The sequence below is a fragment of the Heterocephalus glaber genome, unplaced genomic scaffold (genome assembly GCF_053883595.1).
Source record: "Heterocephalus glaber isolate CG9 unplaced genomic scaffold, H.glaber_assembly_v1.0 deba00001244, whole genome shotgun sequence".
Taxonomy (NCBI): domain Eukaryota; kingdom Metazoa; phylum Chordata; class Mammalia; order Rodentia; family Bathyergidae; genus Heterocephalus; species Heterocephalus glaber.
In genome coordinates this window covers 204934-229120 of record NW_028258225.1, presented here as the reverse complement: position 1 = coordinate 229120, position 24187 = coordinate 204934, and the positions used below count along the sequence as shown (strand labels likewise).

The following is a 24187-nucleotide window of genomic DNA, read 5'->3' as shown; positions in this document are numbered from 1 at the left end:
TACTGGAAAGAGAATGTGAGCATAGTAAAGAGGTCAAATTTTCCTAATTGATTTATAATTTTAATGGGCTCTAATAAAATTCTAATAGTATTTTTCATTCAACATACCTAGAGATCCTAAAATTCATCCAAAGAACAGATTGGGGCCAGTAATAAAATAATGATAGTGTTTAAATAATACCAGGTGAATTTCAGACTCATCTTTTAATTATATTATGAAGATAAATAATTAAAAACATGAAAAAAGGCCAGAAAGTTTGTTGCTATTGACATAGAGAATCATTTATCATCATTTATTAACAAGAATATGAAAAAGGAAATATAGTATCTGAATTCGGAAAAACTGGCAGTGGCCATTTACTGATTACCTAGGAGAAGAAAACATAAAATTAAACTTAACCCAAATATATTCATCATAAATAAAATTTAACAAGAAAGTAAATATCTGAAATGGGAAGTATAAAGAGCCATTTCAATATGGTGGTAATTTTTGTCCTGTTAGGATCATATGGTAAAAAATGTAACTTTCCATTTTACATTTAGAAACTTTAGGGTATGTTACTTAACAACTCCAGGTTTTCTCACCTTAGGTTGGGAATGTGGTAATTAAAATGAAATGGAAAAGGGAGTTACTATTAAGAGAGGTTGTTAACATTATCTATAGAAGGACCATCCAAGGAACAAAGAATGAGGCAGGTAAAAACTGCAAAAAGCCAGCATAGTAAAACAAAGACCTTTCCAATGACTGATGAATCTGCCTAGAATTAGGAAATTCTCATTCCCAAATGCATTAGTCAGAACATACCAGAGCAACCACCAGGGATGCTACAAAAGAAAAGATTGCTTAGATATGTAGACAAACACTGGAGACTGTTTCCCAAGTGTGTGTGTGTGTGTGTGTGTGTGTGTGTGTGTGTGTGCACCAGAATCCCAAGAGAGATTGTTTAGACCCAGAGTGTGGGAGCAGGTTGGTCAGGAGAGCCTAAAAATGCACATTTCTAACAAGTTCCATAAATATGCTCATATTGCTGTTTCAGAGAACACCGTTAGAGAACCACTGAACTAAAGCTGATTTTTTCAGGTAGCAATGGTAACTACAACTTGTCAGCAAAGACATCCAATGAGCCAACATCAGCCAAAATGAATAATTTATTGAGTTCTGTGAATTTGAATAATAGCTATTATGGGTCATCCTGGGGAATCCCTTTGGAGTGAATTTTGTTTTTCTTTTTGCCTCCTCATGGGTAAATCTGGCAGCTGCATGGAAACAGGAAATGAAACAGGAGTCACAAACTTCCTCCTCCTGGGATTTACAGATGACCCTGGCCTGCAGTCCCTCCTCTTTGGGCTTCTCCTGACCATGTACCTGGTCACCATTACAGGGAACCTGCTCATCATCCTGGCCATCATCTCAGACTCTCACCTCCACACTCCCATGTACTCCTTCCTCTCCAACCTGTCCTTTGCTGACATCAGTTTCACCTCCACCACTATTCCAAAGACACTGGTGAACATCCAGACTCAGAACAAAGTGATCACCTTTGCAAGTTGCATCACACAAATGTTTTTCTTCATTGTGTTTGGCTGCCGGGACAATTCACTACTGACAGCGATGGCCTATGACCGCTTCGTGGCCATCTGTCCCCCGCTGTACTACGTGGTCTTCATGACCCCACGGTTCTGTGGGCTGATGGCTCTGGGGTCCTGGGTGATTGGTCTCATGGGACCCCTGTCTGAGACCCTGACTGTTTTGAGGTTGTTCTTTTGCACTAATACCACAATCCCCCACTTCTTTTGTGATCTTCCTGAAGTCCTGAAGCTCCCATATTCTGACACCCTCATTAAAAACATAGTGGTGTATTCTGTGACCATCGTCCTAGCTGTTTTTCCTCTCATTGGATTCTTTTCTCTTATTCTCAGATTTTCTCCTCCATCCTGAGAATCTCATCAGCAGGGGGCAAATACAAAGCCTTTTCCACCTGTGCATCTCACCTCTTGGTGGTCTCCTTGTTCTATGGCACAGGCCTTGGGGTCTACCTCAGCTCTGTAGCCACACCATCCTCTAAGATGAGTCTGATCCCCTCAGTGGTGTACACCATGGTCACCCCCATGCTGAATCCCTTCATCTACAGTCTGAGGAACAGGGACATGCAGGGTGCTCTTGGGAGACTCCTCAATAAAATGGGCATGAAGAACTGGTTTCAGGGAAGACAATTTTTCTAGAAGTGAAGGAGGACGATTTAGGGATGATTCAAAGGAGCACACAACCTAGGTACCTCACAAGAGCAGTTCATAGTAGGGGTCACACTCCTATGTGAATCTAATGCCACTGATCTCATAGTAGGCAGAGCTCAAGTGCTATTGTGAATGATGGGGAGTGGCTGGAAATACAGAGGAAGCTTCACTCACTGGCCCACCACTCACCTCCTGCTTTGTGGCCCAGTTCCTAACAGCCCACAGACTGGTACCATCTATTGTCCAGGGGCTACAGATCCCTACTTTATACAAGGTTTATTTATCTCACAGTTTTGGAGGCTAAAATATCCAGGTATTATGGCTAAGGTTCTAGTGAGGATACTTCAGACTTCATCACATCATGGAGGATGGCATTGTAGTAGGAGCACTTTGAAAAGAGGGAGATCACACAAAGAGACAGGAAAACATAGACCAGGGAGGTCTATTCTTTATAACCAGGCTTATTCTTTATAACCACAAAGGTCTCACGAGAACTACATCAATTCCTTCTCAGGGCAGCAACCCCGCCCCTAGACTCTCATTCTGAAAGGTTCTACCAGTTTCCAGCATTATCACACTGAAGACCAATTTCCCTACACATGAACCTTGTGTCAACAATCTTCAACCATCTCCAGTTCATGGCATGTGATGTGTATTATTTTTCCTATTTACACATAAGGAAGTAATCATGGTACCTGGGTAACTAGCTTGAGTCACAGGTGTGGTGACAAAGCTCCAACTCAGGGATGTATAAATCAAGTTATTCTCTTGAATAATTTGGCATAGTGTAGTGGAACCTAGAATCTAACCTTATGATAATAATAGTTAAACTTTGGAGAAAAAAAGGAAACCTCTAATCTAAATTTCCACTTCTGGAATTCCAAGGCTCAACCAAGAAATGTTCTTTCTAAAATGTCTTTGTGCAGTTCATGATGCTATTTTAATTTTACTTATTTTGATAATTAAGATAGACACATTTTTATATGTTTTGTGTGTATGTTTTGTTCCTGCTTTATTGAAGTATAATTAACAAATAAAAGTTGCACATATTCCAGGTTAGAGTGCAGTGACTTGTTATCATACACACATTCTACTAGATTTACTTGCTTTTATTTTTCTCAAGTTTTGGTTCACCTCCTTTGATTGCTTCTCATATTAGATATTTTTATTCTAATTGATTTTAAACAATTTTATATGCCTATATTTGTATGCTTTGTTATAAATATATTCTAAATATGTTCTCTAGATTGGAATTTATGATTTATTTTCTTTTTTACCTAACCATGTTCAACTTATTTGAATCCACAATTATGTTTTCACTTTTATTCCTTTCTTGTCTTATTGAACTAGTGTTCAGGGGCTTTATATCTTCTTCTTCTAGAAATCTACTACAACTGAAGATCTTTGGTCCAACTTCATCTCACTATCACAATATTAACACAGGAATTTACCTTGATTTTTCTTCCAATTACTAACTGATTGTCCATAAATTTCAACATAATTTTTCTGTATTGATTTTTTTCATAGAAGGCCATCTTCTGCAGCACAGATGTGCAGGAGGGGGAAGCAGAAGTGACTGGCAACTGGGAATGAATCATGAGGGGGGAGGTGTGGCGGGCTCCTGGGTATTGTTCCTCGGGTCCCCGCAGGGGTGCTCCTGCAAGGAGCCTGTCCTGCAAGGCCTCAGCGGGCTTCCGGCCATGAGCCCTGGCCCCCAGGTGCTCCGTGGAGCCATAGTAGTGCGCGCAGGGCGGCCTGGGAGTGGGAGAGCCCGCACAGGAGGCGGGGAGGTGGCCGTGGTGGGAAGAAAGTTCCCAGGGTGTGGAAGCAGGCGGTGCGAGTCTGGGGCGCTGCTCCCGGCCGACTGTGCTGTGGCCATGGCTGAGGCGGAGGCGGAGGCGGAGGGGGTTGGGAGACCGCTTGGGAGCTGTAGGGAGCCCGCTCAGGCTCCCTGTCTGTCCCCGCACAGAGTCAGGGCTGCCGGCTGCGCTCCCGGGGGCTGCGCGGTAGTGCGGGGATCCCCAGGGGTCCCTTCCCGCTGGCGGCAGGACGTAGCCACTTCGGTCCCTGCCGCCGCCGCCCTCTGAGCCCCTGCTGTCCTGTAAGTCTGGGGCCCAGGCCCCAGCTTTCGCTGGCAAAGAGCCAAGCTTTTCCAGAGCGCCGCCAAGGCGCTGGCCAAGGTGCCGACCAGCGCGTGTCGGCGCAGGCGCTTGACTGTCTTTCGGACGCGGCTCTGCGCCCGCACTTGGGCGCTCATCGGCAGGGCGCAGTTTCCGCAAATACCTGGCAAGCCTGTCTGGGTCGCTGGTGGCCAGCAGGTGGCCTCTCAGCTTGCGCACTGCTCGCGCCACCCGCTCCTCCGTCGCCCCAGCCCTGGCCATCTCCCTCCTTCCAGGCCTCCCCTTCCCCGCAGGGCCCACTCGCTCGCTCTCTGGCTGGCTCCCGGTGGCTGCTTCCGCCTGGCGTCCCTGGGTCACTGAGTTGGCCCGAGCGGGGTCCTGTAGGCGCGCTGGGGTGGTGGTGGTTGGGAGGGGGCGCACGGCCAGTGGGAGGACGGCCCGCCTATCCTCGAGGCTCACCGCCGGCTGGGAGATCAGCTGAGTGTCCTCGGGGTGCGTGTGAGGCTTAGGCCTGGAATCACCCGTGCGCCGGGCGTGATGTGGATGTGCACTTACCGACGCTAGAAGCCTTGCTGAGGCTTGGTCCTGGCTGCCAGAACTCGGGAGGTCTCCTCTCCTCTCCTCTCGCCCCGCCCTCCCCGCCCTCCCCGCCCTCCCCGCCCTCCCCGCCTTCCCCGCCTGGAACCCTTCACCCGAACACCTGCTACTGGCTACCTTTGTGAGCCAACAGGAGCCCGACCATACCCACGGACCAATCAGCTCCGGCCTCAATCCCGCCCCCTTGCACACACTTCCGGGGAGCCGAGTTCTCAGGCACCACCCACCCATGCACGGGCGTCCAATAGCATCACATGGAAATAACAAGGGGCAGCCAGAGCTGCATCCATTGCAGTGTGTGTGGAAGCCTTGAGCCCTGGACAGAGGCCTCCTCTTCCAGGAAAAAGCTGAATTCCACGAGGGCAATCTGTGGCTTCCTGTTTCTCCCTTGTCTTTAAACACACGTCTCTTGCATAAGCATCACAGAGAATCATCTTCAATGGACCAAAAAAAGAAAAGAAAAAAAACACAAAAACTAAACTGGCCAGGTGGATGTGTGGATGTATGAATGGCTGGCTGTCTGGATGGATGGGTGGACAGGGGGATGGGTGGATGGATAAGTGGATGCTTGGTTTTTGTGGCCAAATGGGCCGCTGGATGGGTGGATGAAGGATGAGGTTGGTGTTTGGTCTCCTGGGTCTGGAAACCGAAGAGCCCAAGATTTTCCCAGTTTGGTCTCAAGGGTTCAGACGAAAGGAGGTTTGCTCTGACCTGGTTGCCCACGGTGCACCTGGCCAGGCCTCCCACCCACTTGGGGAGATCTCGCAGGTCGGTCTTCATTTACCCTATGGTAATGATCAAAGAAATCTCGAACCGTGCTCTTCTCCCCACTCTGTCCGTATGTCTGTCTGTCTGGCTGGCTGCCTGGGTTTCTTTGTTTCTCTCTTTCTCGCTCTCTTGCTAGCTCTTTTGAGTCCATTGTTGCTGGGCCAGTACCCAGAGACGTTTGAAATGAGCTCTCTCCCCGAGGGCACTTTGCGAAATGTTTTCATTTGGGGATGGCTTCTCCGTCACCCGCTAAGCGGTTGGGGCTGGGCTCGAATGACTGGCAGTCCTCCTGCTCCAGCCTTCCAGCATTGTGGCATGAAAGGTGTGAGTGAGTGTCCGGGCCCAGCCTGGGGAACTTTTCTCCATCGACTCTCCCCTTTTCTTGCCAGCGTATTGAGCCAAGTGTCCTTTGCCCTCCTTGTAGGGTTGGAAGAAAAGTCACGAGGCTTAGATTTGAGGACAAGAAAGTGCTCCTGAGAGGATGAAGGGGGCCTGTGCTGATCGGGGGAGGATGTGTTGGCAGCTGTCATGTTGAGAGGCTGGTGAGGTGACCGCCCCTACCATTTGTTCAAAGCAAGTGGAATGGTTCGGTTGGTAAGGAGGTGGTAGAAAAAAGCCAAAATATCTTCCCATGATCCAAATACACGAAGGGGCTTTGGAAGGGGTGTCGGTGTGCAGCTTTGGGGGACCCTGTCTCCTTGGGGGTGTGCACAGATGAAGGAGCACGTGCGGATCCATGCCCATGAAGGCACGGGGCAGGAGGACCTTTCTCTGCCCTAATGGCTCTGTCACTGTGATTTCAGTGTGGACGGTGCGTCTATCTGGCCCACAGCATCCCTTCCAGCTCCTTGAGTGTAGCCCAGCAGTCCCCACCGCCACTCATACCCACACCCCAACCCCATCCTGCCTGTTCCCATTGGATTTCTTCCCAGTGCTGGAGTTCCTCGGGCAACTCCCGGGCCAAGCCAGGCCTGGAGTTTACCTTCTGGAGAGGATTTTCTTGTAATCGTGAATGGTCTTGGCCATCAGAGGGGCGATTTTCTGGGCTGTGGGTTTCCGGGTGTTGAGTGCTGCCCTCAGAGGAGGCCTGGCAGGATGCGGACCGGCAGCGGGATTGGACAGCCTGACAGGAGGAATGCAGAGTGCCCTGTTGCCACTGCCATGGCCGGAGGGGCTGATCCCCTCCCCTGTGGGGTGCTCTGATCCTTGGAGCCTGAGTGTTGGTGAGACTGCTACCATCACCGCTGCTTCCGCCACCACCACCGCCACCGCTGCTGCCGATGCCGCTGCTCCGCTTAGTCCTCCTGCTCCTCCTCTTCCTTCTCCTGCTCTTCCTTCCCCTGCTGTTCTTCCTCCTCCTCCTTCTTCTGCTCCTCCTCCTCCTTCTCTTCCTTCTCCTGCTGTTCTTCCTCCTCCTCCTTCTCCTGCTGTTCTTCCTCCTCCTTCTCCTGCTCCACCTCCTCCCCCTCCTTCCTCTCCTGCTCCTCTCCCCTCTCCACCTCCATTTCCTTCTCCTCCTACCAGTCTTCTTGGTATTCTTCCTGCTCCCCTTCCTTCTCCTGCTCTTTGTATTTCTCTTCTTCCTCCTCTTTCTTGTCTGCCTCCTCTTCGTTCTCCTGCTCTTCTTCTTGCTCCTCTGGCTCCTCCTTCTCCAGTTCTTTCTCCTGCTCTTGATCCTCCTCCTCTTCCTTCTCCAGTTCCTTCTCCTTTTCCTGCTCCTCCTGCTCCTCCTCCTCCTCTTACTCCTCGTGCTCCTCCTCCTGCTTCTCCTTCTGCTCATCCCCCTCCTCCTAGTCCTCCTGCTTGTCCTCGTCCATTTCTCCCTGGTCCTCCAAATCCAAAGTTCTCCTCCTGCCTCCTGGAGGACGCAGTGCTGAAGGGGATCATCTTGGTCTGGTGGCCTGGGTGCCCATTCGCTCCTGCCAATCGGATCCTGGTCATCAGAGCTTGGAGTCGCTGTGCTTGGGCATTCTGCAACCCCAGGTACATCTGCCGCCAGGACTCATGCTTCTCTGGCTTTTGGTCTTTGAAGTCTCAGTGACAATGAAGTTTCCATAAATGATCTGTCTTTTCAGCCAGCCCCGGATTGCAGGACATGAGGTGAGCACTTCTCCAACATGAGTCGAGGACACAATCGGGGTTGAAGCTCATGTTGTAGATGGTGTCCAGCTTGTTGGAGGGCACCTGGCAGAAGCACTTATAGAAGACCATCTTCTGCAGCACAGATGTGCGGGTGGGGGAAGCATAAGAGACCCGCAACTGGGAGTGAATTCTGAGGGGGGTGGTGTGGCGGGCTCCTGGGTCTTTTTCCTCGGGTCCCCACAGGGATGCTCCTGGAACAGGGCCAGGCCTGTCCTGCAAGGCCTCTGTGTTCTTCTCGAGGTGAGCCCTGGCCCCCAGGTGCTCCATGGAGCTGTAACAGTGTGCACTCGGTGGCCTGGGAGTGGGAGAGCCCACACAGGAGGTGGGGAGGTGGCCCTGGTGGGAAGAAAGTTCCTAGGGTGGGGAAGCAGGAGGTGTGAGTCTGGGGCCCTGCTCCTGGCCGGCTGTGCTGTATCCATGGCTGAGGCGGAGGTGGAGGTGGAGGGGGTCTGGAGACCACTTGGGAGCTGTAGGGAGCCCCCTCAGGCTCCCTGTCTGTCCACGCACAGAGTCAGGGCTGCCAGCTGGGCTCCTGAGGGCTGCACAGTAGTGCAGGTGAGCTCCCTCAAGCCCAACAATGAAATGAAAATCCACCCTACAATATGTATGTGTCTAGTTTTATTCTACTGTCTTTCGGATGCAGGTTTGCTCTGTTTGTACTTTCTCTGGCAGTGCAGAAACATTTTAGTAAGATGAAGTCTTAATTTACTGTTTGTCTTGATATTTAGTTCTTTAATCCACAGTAATGGCAACAGTTTCTCTCTAAATGTCTTGTAAAATTCAGCAGTGAAGCCATCAGTGCCCAGGCTTTTCTTAGTTCATAAGTTTGAATTATGTTTTCAGTTCAATTTCATTGGCTGATATTGGGTTGTTCAGAATTTTTATGTCTTCTTTGTTCAACTTGAATTATTTGCAGATGACATGATACTCTATAGACATGGCATGTCACAGCACTCAATGCTTCAAAATCTCTCTCAGGCCCATACATTTCTGTCTTTGATGCCACTGTCATAGTTCAGATCTAAATCTTCTTTCCCCTGCACCACTATGGTTGGCTATTTACTGTGCACTTCCTTCCAGTGTTGAGCCCTGTTATTATTTAATCAGAAAAACCAAAATTTCTCATGCTCTCAAAGCTGGAGATTTTGGATGGTGATTGGGTCATGAGGATGTTATAGCTGACTTGCTATTAGAAGACAGTGCCTAGGTAGAGGCAGGCCAGTGTGGGCCTAACGTTGAAGGGCTTATTTCCCTTCCCAGCTCCAAAAGTCTTCTAGACTGAATAACCAAATTCAGTCAAGCAGCTGGTTACAAGGTCAACACACAAAAATCAATAGCTTTCCTCTACACCAATGACAGACTCACTGAGAGAGAAATAGGGCAAATAATTCCTTTCACAATAGCATCCAAAAAACTGAAATACACAGGAATCAACCTAATGAAACAAATAAAAGACCTCTTATTTGAAAAGTATGGCACTCTGAAAGGAGAGATTGAAGATGCTATCAGAAAATAAACAGACATCGCCTGCTCGTGGGTAGGAAGGATTAATATAGTGAAAATGGCCATACTTCCAAAACTGCTATTTAGATTTAATGCAATTCCAATTGAGATCCCTGCAGCATATTTCATGGACCTTGAGAAAACAATGCAAAAATTTATTTGGAACAAGAAGAGACCCAGAATAGCAAACGCAATTCTAGGTAACAGAGACATGACAGGGGGTATCACAATCCTCACCCTGCAACTGTACTGCAAAGCAATTGTGATAAAAACAGCATGGTACTGGCAAAGAAACAGATCCGTGGACCAGTGGAACAGATTAGAAGATGCAGAAACAACTCCAGACACATTCAGCCATCTCATTTTCGATAAAGGAGCCAAAAACCCTCACTGGAGGAAAGACAGCCACTTTAATAAGTGGTGCTGGATAAATTGGGCTTCAACTTGTGAAAGATTAAAACTAGACCTATATCTCTAGCCATGCACTAAAATAAAATCAAAATGGATTAAAGATCTAAATATTAAAATAGAAACTCTGAACCAGTTAAAACAGAGGTTAGGTAGAACTCTTGAAGACATTGGTGTAGGAAAAGATTTTATGAACAAAACCTCAGTTGTCCGTGAACTAGCACAAACAATCAACAAGTGGGATCTCTTCTTATTAAAAGGCTTCTGCACAGCAAGAGAAAACACCAACAGTGTGAAGAGACAACCCACAATGTGGGAAAAAATCTTCGCCTGTTCTTCCTCAGACAAAGATCTGCTATCTCAAATGTATAAAGAACTTAAAAAGATCAGGTATCCCAAATTTAAAAACCCAATCCAGAAATGGGCATCTGAAATGAACAGACATTTCTCAGTCAAAGAAGTAGAAATAGCAAATAAATAGAAGAAAAAATGTTCAGCATCACTTTTCATTTGAGAAATGCAAATGAAAACAACGCTGAGATTCCACCTCACTCCAGAAAGAATGGCTGCTATCATGAAATCAACCAATAACAAATGCTGGTGCGGCTGGGGGAAAGAGGAACACTGCTCCACTGCTGGTGAGAGTGTAGACTGGTGCAACCACTGTGGAAATCAGTATGGAGATGCCTAAAGGAACTAGGAGTGGAAGTCCCATTTGATACCACTATTCCACTGCTTGGGATCTTCCCCCAAAGAATTACAAGAATCATACCACTGTGATATATGTGTGCCCATATTCATAGCAGCACAGTTTGTAATAGCTGAAACTTGGAAACACCCCAAATGCCCATCAACTGGAGACTGGATAAAGAAATTCTGTTTTGTTTTTTTTTTATAAAATGGAGTACTGCTCAGCCATAAAAATGAGAAATTAGAGACATTTATGGCTAAGTGGATGCATATTGAGGTGATACTCAAATGTTAAATAAATAGGACACAGATGTATAAATACCAAATAGTTTCTCTGTTGTGAGAAACTAAAAGTGTAAATAAGGACTAAAATGTCTAATATGTAATGTGAAATAAGAAGAAAAGGTGCAAAGGGGAAAGAAGTGGGAGGGCTATTGGAAAAGACAGAAGAGAATGGGATTAATATGAAAAAATGGAAAAATAGGAACAAAATCTTTTTAAATAGGGAGGAATGGAGGGGTTGAAGGGAGGGCTGGGCAAGGGTGAAAAATAAGAACAAAGAGAGATTATGTAAAGGTGCAAAATTCCAATGATGAATGTCATTATATTGTATACCTAAAATGTACCAATAATTTGAATGAATAATTGTTAATGCAAAATAGGAAGAAAACGTCCAAAGAGGTAACCCTAAGAGAGATGGTGATGAAAATGAAAGAAATGATTAACAATTCTAGAATAGATAGAGTTAAAAAACATAGAGGAGCTGATGAAAATGATGGAATCATTGAATACACAACATAGGACAGAATTGGAAAACATAAAGTGCATCAAAGCTGATATCCAAGAAATTAAAAATTTGATTGAAAGTTTTCAGAGCAGAATAAATCAATGTGAGGACAGTTTTTCAGAGAGAGAAGACAAAATGCTGGTTTGCAAAAATGAAAAGAAAGACTGCTTAAAAATAGCCGGGGACCATGAGAAGTCAATCCAACAGCTACTAGAAGATGGAAAAAAGAATAACAAGATTTATGAGAATAAATGAAGGAGTACAACATAGCACAGAAGACATAAATAAATTTTTCACAGAATTGCTGAAAACTTCTCAAACAGGGAAAAAGTACTTGACATGAAGATAGGTGAGGCATATAGAACTCTAACTAGCAGACAGGCAGGTCTGACCACACCTTACTGAGGTCCCCAGTTGTGTGGAACACGCTGAATAACCCTGCTCGAGACAGGCAGCCACCTGGTTCCACACTACAAAGACACAGAGGACACCAGACCACCAGACCAAGGTACCAAGTCCCACTGCTCCTGGCCCAGAGGTAGGGGCTTCTGAGCAGCTGTTCCACTGCTCCTGGTCCAGAGGAAGGGGCTTCCCAGTCACCATCCCTCCCACTGCTCCCAAAGGAGAGGAAAGGGCTTTTGGGCCATCTTCTGTCCCGCTGCTCCTGGTCCAGAGGAAGGGGCTTCCCAACCACCATCCCTCCTGCTACTCCCAGCCCACAGGAAAGGGTTTTTGGTTCACAATCCCTACCACTGCTCCCGGCCCCTGTCCCACCTCTCCCAGCTCAGAGGAGGTAAACCGTGCAGGCACTAACAGCCCCCTGCCCCAGTCGAAATGAGAAAACAGGTAAATAAGTCTCAAAAAAAGACTTCCAGATCACCTACAGCAACCTCAAAGGGAAATGAGATGGAACACTCTGATACTCAACCACCTGGACCCACTGAACTGCCAACAAAAGGGGATCTGGAAAAAATGAAATCAGAAATAATTTCTCAGATAACAGGAGAAATTGTGCCCCTAGTGCAAGACATGATTAATAAGTCTAGAGAAGAGCTGAGGAACATGATGGAATCCCAACATAAGAAACAAATGGAATCCATAAAACAAATGCAAATAGATTTCCAGGACATGAAAAACTCCATTGAAAGTCTACACAGCAGATTGAGCCAATGTGAGGACAGAATTTCAGATAGAGAAGATAAGATTGCAATTAGTGAACAGGAAAAGAAAAATTGCTTCAAAATTATAAGGGAACATGAGAAATCAAACCAGCAGCTGCTAGATGATGCAAAGAAGAATAACATAAGACTGATTGGGTTCAATGAAGAAACAGGAGAGCGTGGAGATGACAAAAAATCTCTTCAAAGAAATAATGACAGAAAACTTCCCAAGCAGGGAAAAAGAGCTTGACATACAGAGAAGTGAGGCACATAGGACTCCAAATAGCCTTGATCAAAACAAATCTATACATAGGCATATAATTGTTAAGATTCCAGAAACACAACAGAAGAACAAACTTCTCCAAGCAGTCAGAGAAAAGAAACAAATCACATACAAAGGAAAACCCATAAGAATCACAGCAGACTTCTCAACACAAACCATCAAGGCAAGAAGAGCTTGGAGTGACATATTCCAAGCCCTAAAAGAAAACAGCCTCCAACCCAGATTGATGTACCCTACAAAACTATCTTTCAAAATGGATGGAGAAATAAGATACTTTCACGACAAAGAGCACCTTAGGAACTTCGTGAATACAAAAACAGCACTCCAAAGAATTTTACACAATATCCTAGGAACAGACATTGAGGATCACAACCCCAGGAAGCAAAGCAGAATGAACCCATTGGCATGACAAGAAATTAAATGCAAAGGGGGAGAGCCCAGCAAAAAGAAAAAGTCATGGCAATGACAAGTCAATACGTTTCAGTTATAACCATCAACGTTAATGGTCTCAATAAACCAATCAAAAGAAATAGACTGGAAGAATGGGTCAAGAAGAAAAATCCAACAGTATGCTGCATACAAGAAAGACACTTAATTCAAAAGGAAAATCATAGACTGAAAATTAAAGGGTGGAACACAATACTCCATGTGACAGGAACCAAAAAAAAAAAAAAAAAAGCAGGAGTAGCTATCCTCTTTGCAGATCAAGTAGATTTCAAACCAACACTGATTAAGAGAGACAAAGAAGGACACTACATCCTTGTGAAGGGAAGAATCCAAGAGGAAGGGATGACAATCATAAATATCTATGCACCAAACACTAGTGTGACCAACTATATGAAACAAATACTGACAGACATGAAAAGTCATATATGCACTAATACAATTGTAGTGGGGGAACTCAACACCACACTGTCACAAATAGATAGATCAATTAGACTAAAAATAAGTAATGAAATACTAGAACTCAATCGAACTCTTGAACAAATAAACTTAACAGATGTTTACAGAGTCTTCCACCCCACAAAATCAGAATATACATTCTTATTAGCTGCACATGGGTCATTCTCAAAAATAGACCACAAACTCACACGTAGAACATGTTTAAGTAAGTGCAAAGGAATTGAAGTTATCCCCCTGTATTATCAGACTACAGTGCGATAAAATTGGAGATCCATAGCAAAAGAAACTCAAAAAATTTCACAAGCACGTGGAAATTGAACAACACACTTCTGAATGACCCAAGGGTCACAGAGGAAATTAAGGAAGAAATCAGACAATTCCTTCAATTAAATGACAATGACAGTACAACATATCAGAATCTATGGGACACAATGAAAGCAGGCTTAAGAGGGAAATTCATAGCAGTGAATATGCATATTAGGAAAACAGAATGAGCCCAATAAGACAACCTGATGCTGTACCTCAAGCTTCTAGAAAAAGAAGAGCAGGACAATCCCAAAGCTCATACAAGGGAGGAAATTATAAAGATCAGAGGAGAAATCAATGCAATGGAGCCTAAGAGAACGATACACAAATCAATGAGGCCAAGAATTGGTTCTTTGAAAGAATCAAAAAAATTGACAAAACTTTAGCCAAACTTATCAGAAAAAGGAAAGAAAATTCCCAAATCCATGCAATTAGGAATGAAAAGGGTGAAATTACAACAGACCCAGCAGAAATCCAGAGGATCATCAATACCCACTTCCAGAACCTATATGTCAGTAAGAGGGAAAACACAGAAGAAATGGACAGATTCCTAGATACATATGAATTACCAAAGTTGAATAAAGACCTAAAAATTCTGAACAACCCAATATCAACCAATGAAACTGAAAATGTAATTAAAAACTTATCAACTAAGAAAAGCCCAGGCCCTGATGGCTTCACTGCTGAATTCTACAAGACATTTAGAGAGGAACTGCTGCTACTACTGTTTAAACTCTTCAGTGAAATTGAAAGGGAAGCAGTACTCCCAAATTCATTCCTGGAAGCAAGCATCACCTTGATCCCCAAAGCAGAGGAAGACCCAACTGAAAAAGAGAACTATAGGTCGATCTCACTAATGAACATAGATGCAAAAATCCTTAATAAGATACTGGCAAACAGAATGGAGAAGACCATCAAGAAGATCATACACCCTGATCAAGTGAGACTCATCCCAGGGATGCAGGGATGGTTCAATATATGAAAATCAATCAATGTAATACACTATATCAATAGAGCCAAGGACAAAAACCATATGATTATCTCCACAGGTGCAGAAAAAGCATTTGACAAAATCCAACGTGCATTTATGATAAAAACCCTACAAAAAATTGGAATAGATGGTCTCTACCTCAAACTGATGGAAGCCATCTATGAAAAATCAACAGCCAATATCATATTAAATGGTCACAAACTGAAATCCTTCACACTAAAATCAGGAACAAGACAAGGATGTCCACTATCACCACTCTTGATCAATATAGCTCTGGAAACATTAGCCATGGCAATTAGACAAGAGAAAGAAATAAAAGGAATAAAGATAGGAAATGAAGAAGTCAAATTGTCATTATTTGCAGATGACATGATACTCTATGTAGAAGACTCCAGGAACTCCACCAAAAGTCTTCTAGACTTAATAACCAAATTCAGTCAAGTAGCTGGTTACAAGGTCAAAACACAAAAATCAATAGCTTTCCTCTACACCAATGACAGACTCACTGAGAGAGAAATAGGGCAAACAATTCCTTTCACAGTAGCATCCAAAAAACTGAAATACCAAGGAATCATCCTAACGAAAGAAATCAAAGACCTCTTCTCTGAAAACTATGGCACTCTGAAAAGAGAGATTGAAGATGATATCAGAAAATGGACAGACATCCCCTGCTCCTGGGTAGGAAGGATTAATATAGTGAAAATGGCCATACTTCCAAAACTGCAATATAGATTTAATGCAATTCCAATTGAGATCCCTGCAGCACACTTCATGGACCTTAAGAAAACAACACAAAAATTTATTTGGAACAAGAAGAGACCCAGAATAGCAAAAGCATTTCTAGGTAACAGAGACATGGCAGGGGGTATCACAATCCCCAACCTGCAACTCTACTACAAAGCTACTGTGATAAAAACAGCATGGTACTGGCAAAGAAACAGATCTGAGGACCAGTGGAACAGATTAGAAGATGCAGAAACAATGCCAGATGCACTCAGTCATGTCATCTTCCATAAAGGAGCCGAACACCCTCACTGGAGGAAAGATAGCCTCTTTAATAAATGGTGCTGGAAAAATTGGGCTTCAACTTGCCAAAGATTAAAACTAGATCTGTATCGCTCACCATGCACTAAACTAAAATCAAAATGGATTAAAGATCTAAATATTAAAATAGAAATTCTGAACCAGTTGGAACAGAGGTTAGGTGGAACTCTTGAAGACATCGGTGTAGGAAAAGATTTTATGAAAAAAACCTCAGTTGCCTGTGAACTAGCACAAACAATCAACAAGTGGGATCTCTTCTTATTAAAAGCCTTCTTCACAGCAAGAGAAACCACCAGCAGTGTGAAGAGACAACCCCCAATGTGGGAAATAATGTTCACCTGCTCTTCCTCAGACAAAGGTCTACTATCTCAAATCTATAAAGAACTTAAAAAGATCAGATATCCCAAATTTGAAGAACCAATCCAAAAATGGGCATCTGAAAGGAACAGACATTTCTCAGTCAAAGAAGTAGAAATAGAAAATAAATACATGAAAAAATGTTCAACATCACTGGTCATTGGAGAGATGCAAATGGAAACAATGCTGAGATTCCACTTCACTCCCGAAAGAATGGCTGCTATCATGAAATCAACCAATAACAAATGCTGGCATGGCTGTCAGGAAAGAGGAACCCTGCTCCACTGCTGGTGGGAGTGTAGACTGGTGCAAGCGCTGTGGAAATCTGTATGGAAATACCTCCAAGAACTAGGAGTGGAAGTCCCATTTGACTCCGTTATTCCACTGCTGAGGATCTTCCCCAAAGAATTAAAAGGATCATACCACAGTGATATATGTGCACCCATGTTCATAGCAGTGCAGTTTGTAGTAGCTAAAACTTGGAAATAGCCCAAATGCCCATCAACTGGAGACTGGATAAAGAAAACGTGTTTTTTTTTTTTTTTTTTTTATAAAATAGAGTTCTACTCAGCCCTAAAAAATGAGAAATTAGAAACATTTATGGCTAAGTGTATCCACATTGAGGTGATAATCTTAACTGAAATAAATAGGACACACATGAATAAATACCGAATAGTTTCTCTGGTGTGAGAAACTGAAAGTGTAAATAAGGACTAAATGTATAATAGGCCATGTGAAATAGGAAGAAAAGGTGCAAAGGGGAAGGAAGTGGGAGGGCTAGGGGAAAGGATAGAAGGGAATGGGATTAATATGAGAAAATGGAAAAATAGGAACAAATTCTTTGTAAATAGGTAGGAATGGAGGGGTTGAATGGAGGGCTGGGAATGGGGAAAAAATAAGAACCAAGATGCATTATGTAAAGGTACAATTCCCAGTGAGAAATGTAATTGTGTTGTATACCTACAATATACCAATAAAAAAATTTAATAAAAAAAAATTCAGGTAAAAAAAAAATGTCCAACTACCTGTAACCCAAAATATCTACACCGAACCATATTTTAGTAAAGATTCCAGAAGCCCAACAGAACAATACCTTACAAGCAGTTAAAGAAAAGAAACAAATCACATGCAAAAGAAACTCCATTAGAATTACAGCAGACTTCTCAACACAAATACTCAAGTAAAGGAGAACGTGGAGTGACAACTGACAGGGGTTAATATCCAGCATATATAAAGAATACAAACAGCTGAAAAGTAAACAAGAAAGTTGTAAATGGGATAAAGATCTGAATTTAAAAATCCAAAAGAAGAGATACGTGGACAATAGATATATTAAAAATGCCCAAATCTTATATGCAAATCAAAGCCACAGTGAAAATCTAGGCATGGTAGTATATTTGTATAGACCAAGCTATTTGGGCATCTGAGGCAAGAATATTGCTTCAACCCGTGAGTTTGAGGTCAAATTAACATATTAGATTGTTTGAAGTAAAGGATAAAATGGGTTCCTGGGGACTTAGTTCAATGGTAGTGCATTTGTCCAGCATATGTGGAGGCCCTTGGGTTGACTCCCAGCAATAGAAAAAGTAACATGAAAAGAACAGAAGAAGATGTCATATTACCTCCCTGAGAACAGGGTAGAAATATGTCAATTTCTTTGGTTTTCCATCTCATTGACATATAGGTATTCAAAGGAGGTATTGATGCACCTCTGGATTTCAACTGGGTCTGTTATAATTTCATCCCTTTCATTACTAATGGCATGGATATGGGTCTTTTTTCTTTTTTTCATAAGGTTGGCTAAGGGTTTGTCACTTTTGTTTATTCTTTCAAAGAAACAACTTTTTGCTTCGGTATTTTTTCTATCAAATCATTTTTTTTTTTACAAATAGAACAGGCCAACAGAGATTTAAACTGACAAGTGCAATAAGTTACAATGAAATATAGTCAAATCTAGATCCCACATCTTCTTGATTTCATCCCAGCAAACACAATTGGTGGTCCATAACATTTAGGTTTTGACATTTTTAGATGGCTATTTAAAAATCCAGGACATCAAAGAGACATAAATATTCAATTTCTTTCATAGTGTTTACCACACAATCATCACCATTAATGACTTCAAATATTTACTCCGGAATTATTTTGAGTATGAAATATTGTGCTAAAAAGATGAAATCTTGGTGTAAGAAGTGAAATTTCAAATAATTATTGAGTAACTGAAAGCAAAATAAAACCCATAGAGAGAAGAAACTGGGCAAATACAAATGGAGAAATTGGACAAAATAGGCAATACACCCTGACCAAGTCAGATTTATCCCAGGGATTCCAGGATGATTCAACATGCATAATCAGTAAATGTAATACATTATATTAACAGAGTCAAGGACAAAAACCATATTATCATACAAGGTCGACACATTAAAAATCAATAGCTTTTCCATACACAAAAACAGACTTACTGAGAGAGAAATGGGCAATCAATTCCTTTCACAGCAGCATCAAAATAATTCAAATACCTATGAATTATCTAGCAAAAGAAATCAAAGACCCCTTCTCTGAAAACTATAGCACTCTGAAAAGAGAGATTGAAGATGATATCAGAAAATGGAGACATACCTTGCTCCTGTGTAGGAAGAATCAACATACTGAAAATGGCCATAATTCCAAAACTGAGGTTTAGATTTAATGCAATCCCAATTGAAATCTCAGCAGCATACATCACAGACCTGGAGAAAACATTCCAAAAATTCATTTGGAACAGGAAGATACCTTGAATAGCAAAAGCAATACTACACAATGAAGACAAGGTAGGGGGTATCACAATCCCCAATTTGAAACTATACTACAAAGAAATTGTGATAAAAACAGCATGGTACTGGAAAAGAAACGAACCTGAGGACCAGTGGAACAGATTAGAAGATGCAGAAACAACTCCAGACATAGCCACCTCATCTTCTACAAAGGAGCAAAACACCCTCATTCGAGGAAAGATAGCCTCTTCAATAAATGGTGCTGGAAAAATTGAGTTTCAACTTGCCAAAGATTAAAACTAAACCTATGTCTCTCACCATGCACTAAACTACAATCAAAATGGTTTAGAGATCTAAATATTAAAACAAACACTAAACTGGATGGAAGAGAGTTTAGGAAGAACTCTTGAAGACATTGGTGTATGAAAAGATTTTATGAAAAAAACTCAGTTGCCCGTGAACTGGCACAAACAATGAACAAGTGGGATCTCTTCTTAATAAAAGCTTCTGCACAGCAAGAGAAACCACCAATGGTGTGAAGAGACAACCCACAATGTGGGAAAAAAAATTCACCAGCTGTCCCTTAGACAAAGGTCTACTATCTTGAATCTATAAACAACTTTAAAAAACCAGACCTCCCAAATTTAAAGCCCAATCCAAAAATGGGCATCTGAAATTAATAGACTTTTTGCAGACAATGAAGGAGAAATAGCAAATAAACATATGAAAACATGTTCTACATCACTGGTCATTCAAGAGAAGCAAATGAAAACAACACTGAGATTCCACCTGACCCCAGAAAGAATGGATGACATCATGAAATCAACAAACAACTAATGCTGGCTGGGCTGTGTGGAAAGAGGAACCCTAATCCACTGCTGATGTGAGTGTAGACTGGTGCATCCACTGTGAAAATCAGTACAGAGATAACTCAAAAAACTAGGACTGGAAGTCCCATTTCTCCCAGCTATTTCCATGCTGGGTATCTTCCCCAAAGAATTAAAAGAATCATACCACAGAGATATATGTGTACCCATATTCATGGCAGCACAATTCCTAATAGCTAAAACTTGGAAACAATCTAATTGCCCAACAACTGGAGTCTGTAAATAGAAAATGTAGGGTATTTTTTTTTATAAAATGGAGTATTACTCAGCCATAAAAATGAGAATCTAGAAACATGTATAGCTAAATGGATGCACATTGAGGTGATACTCTTAAATGAAATAAATAGGACACACATGTGAAAATACCGAATAGCTTCTCTAGTGTTAGAAACTGAAAGTGTAAATAAGGATTAAAAGGTATAATAGATAATGTGAAATAGGAAGAAAATGTGCCAATGGGAAGGGTAAATGGGAGTGACAGGGGAAAAGAAAGAAGATAATGTAATTAATATGAGAAAAAGAAAAAAATGGGAAGATGATTTTCTGTGCATCATTCTCATTGAAGGCAACAGGTAAGCAAAGTCCTTTAGTTAAAGATCTGGATCTGCTGGCAGGCATTTTATCACAATTTAATTCAGGGTAGTTTGTGTAGAGAATGCATGAATAAGGCAATGAGAAACTGGTCCCCCAAAAGCCTCTCGGATGACCATCACCTTCTTGACACGTTTTTTACACTTTCAACAATTTCTGTCATTCTGCCAGACATCTGCTTCTCTTCACAGCCATGGTGAACATTTTCCTCCTGAAGAGAAATCTGCCTGTTCTCAAACATGTTGCCTCTCACAAAATATTCTGAAATTTATTTGAATATTTTGGGTGAACACAGGGATTTTTATTCATTTTATACGTTTTCTAGAACGTTTCTAACAAAGTACTACAGACTTGGTGGCTTAATAATAAGACATTTGTTTCCTGCAATTCTGGAGTCTAGAATTTGAAAGATCAGAGTATGGCTTGAAAGCATCTTCCTAAGTACTGTCCTTAGCTCCTAGCTGGCTGTCTTCTTTCTGTGTCTTCTGCAGCCTTTCCTCTCTTGATTTCCATATCCTAATTTCCTGTTAATGTAAGGACCCCCAACATACTGGATTAGGGCTCAATTTTGAGCTCACACTCCAAATTATTTATCTTTGATCTTATTTCCCTTCCTTTTCTACATAATCAAGTCTCTTAGTAGTAGTTTCAGCACAAGAACCTTTCTGAGTAATTTGCATTCATCAAACTAGTGATGTTCTTTCTTTTGTTTGACTCAACTGCCTCACCTCATAACTTCCTTCCCAGAGGTGAAAAATGTCATGTGCTATTGCTCATGTGCATGCACACACATACACATCATCACACACACACACACACACACACACTGCAAAGCTCAATATGTGAGTCCCACCTGCCCACACTTGTCTGTTTTTTCTGTTCCTTTCTCCTCATTAAAATGTTCCCATGAAGTTTTTCTTTCCAAATTTATTGAGATCTATTTGAATGAACAAAATATCTATATTTAAGAAATGTGATGAGGTGCTTAGAGAAATATAAATCATAAAGGGGTTGTCACATTACAGCTAAGCGACACATCCACCAGGCAATTTCCATTAAGCAAATGAGGATGTTTAGGCTTCTCTTCTTGTTGAATATTTTTCCTAATCACAAATTTTGCGAATTAAATGTGTGAGTCTAATATGTCACAAATTATCATAGCTGGCCCCTCTCTTCCTCAGGAGATGAATATCGTTGCTCTTGAGGGACACAACTGTTAAAAAGCCTGATTTATCTAAGTCTGTATTATCTTGTAAATCTCTATCATTTGAACAACAAAAAATAGTTTTATTGCCATCAGTTTTAATAAGGGCCCCTGAATTTCCTCATTCTTTAATTTAGCTATCTGTTTTGTGTTTATTAATTCTATTAATGACCTGGTCTTATGTAATTAAAGGAAGACCTTCCCAGAGGATTAGACAGAATAAGTCATCCACATTGTTACTCAGCTGCTCTTGCAGTTAAATACTAATGCAGATTGGTTTCATTCATTTCCAATGAAGTCTTACAAGCTTCAAATACATAGGCAACATTTTCTAGTCCTTGTTCACAGCCACCTGATGTATATCCTCCACTGATTCCAATTAGCTTAATGAGTGGAAGAAGACATAAATGTTAATGGAACATTTGGGGTTATACACAAGAAGAAAGTATTAAAATAATACAGAAAGGGAAAATCATGACATTCAGGGTCTAATTCAGGGCTAATGTTGCCTGATTGAGAGACATTAACAAAGAGTTTTTCAGAAAATCAACTCATCAGTAAAACCATCAGATAACTGAAGAAGTCTTTCTTAACCATTAACTGCATACTTTGTGTTCAAGACTTGTTCTCACAGGTACACAGAGCAGATAGTATGAATTGCTTCATCTGTATTTTGACAAGGCCTCCAAGTGATTCTAAGACATCTAAATATGGAGACAATGGCTCAAAAGATGTATGTGATAAGTTGAGCCTTACATTTTTGTTTGAGCACGAAATAATTCTAAGAAACATCAATGTTATATTGTGTCCTACAGTCTCAGCAAATGATAGAAAATGTGAAAAATTATTAGTACTCAAGAAAGAGATTAGAAGTTACAAGATGTGTGAGTCAAGAGGAATAGGAGAATATAAGCAAAGATTTGAATATTCATGTAGCTTGATATGAATGAGAAAATTTTTATTTGTGTTTAAATTTGCTTTTAAAACTTTAAAAGTATAAATTTCCCTTGGAGTTTTTGCAAAAACAGAGTGCTGGTTCTTGTCCTCACACTTGCTCCAAAACAAGTCCAGAGCAGGTACAAAATTGTTTTATATCTACCATGTTTTCAGACATTGTCACTTTTGCTTGTATAGAAAGTTTGTTTTATTTTGTTTTCACCTTTCTTTTCCATCAGATTTGTCAGGAAAAATACAAGCTGTAAAACAAACAGTTGTTTCAGAATTTTTTCTCCTGGGACTGACAGATTATCCAGAACTGCTGCTCCTCACCTTCTACCTATTCCTGGCCATGTACCTGGTCACTGTGCTTGGGAATCTGCTCATCATCCTGGCCGTCAGCTCTGACTCCCACCTCCACACCCCCATGTACTTCTTCCTCTCTGTCCTGTCCTTTAGTGACATCTGTTTAATCACATGCACCATCCCAAAGATGCTGGTGAACATCCGAGCACAGGATCAGAGCATATCCTACACACGCTGCCTCTCCCAGGTCTGTTTTCTCTTAGTTTTTATCAGTTTAGAAAGTTGCCTCCTTGCAGTGATGGCTTATGAGTGCTATGTAGCCATTTGTCACCCTCTGAGGTACACAGTCATCATGAATCCTCTATTCTGGGTCCTGCTGGTTTTGTTCACCCTGTGTATTAGCATTGTGCATGCCCTGTTCCACATTATGATGGCACTTTGGCTGTCCATCTGCACAGACCTGGAGATCCCACACTTCTTCTGTGAACTTGCTCAGTCATCAAGCTCGCTTGTTCTGATACCTTCATCAATAACATGCTAGTGTATTTGGTGCGTGGCCTATTTGCTGGTGTTCCTTTCTCTGGAGTGACTATCTCTTACATTCACATTGTACTGTCTGTCTTGAGGATATCATCAAGAGGAAAGTATAAAGCCGTTTCCACCTGTGGGTCTCATCTCTCTGTTGTTTCATTGTTCTATGGGACAGATTTGGGGGTGTACATCAGCTCTAAATTTGCAGATTCATTGAGGAAGACTGCAGTGGGTTCTGTGATGTATTCTGTGGCCACTCAGATGCTGAACCCCTTTATCTATGCTCTGAGGAACACGGACATGATGGAAGTCTTGAGGAGACTAAATGTATGTTATCCTCTGTCCTCCAACTCATGATTGGCTCAGGCTCACAAACAACTTGATTATGGTCACATGCCTCCATGATGGGCTGAATTCATTTTTGAAATTCTTTTTTTTTTCAGGAGCCAAAACAGTTTAGTTTTTCCTTTCTGATGCTAATCTTGTCTTATTTACACATCCATACACCAAGCCAATCTTTTAGCCCATTATTTCTTGCTTGGAGGCTTTTCTGAAACTTTCAGCTGTTCTAGGCCACTGTCATGGGTCTAAACAACTCAACACTTATGTTTTCCCATCATTCTCAAATAAGAAGTTTTTCTCTGCCCTTTGCAAACAATGTCCTCCAAAGATATTGCCTCTTCATG

At 42.1% G+C, this 24187-nt stretch overlaps 2 pseudogenes; both read left to right on the top strand.

Annotated features, from left to right (window-relative positions):
* Positions 1-1260: 1260 nt before the first annotated feature.
* LOC147828170 (olfactory receptor 7C2-like) lies at positions 1261-2222 on the top strand (annotated as a pseudogene).
* A 6056-nt stretch (positions 2223-8278) lies between these two features.
* On the top strand, positions 8279-23858 carry LOC147828169 (olfactory receptor 7G1-like; annotated as a pseudogene).
* Positions 23859-24187: the final 329 nt, after the last annotated feature.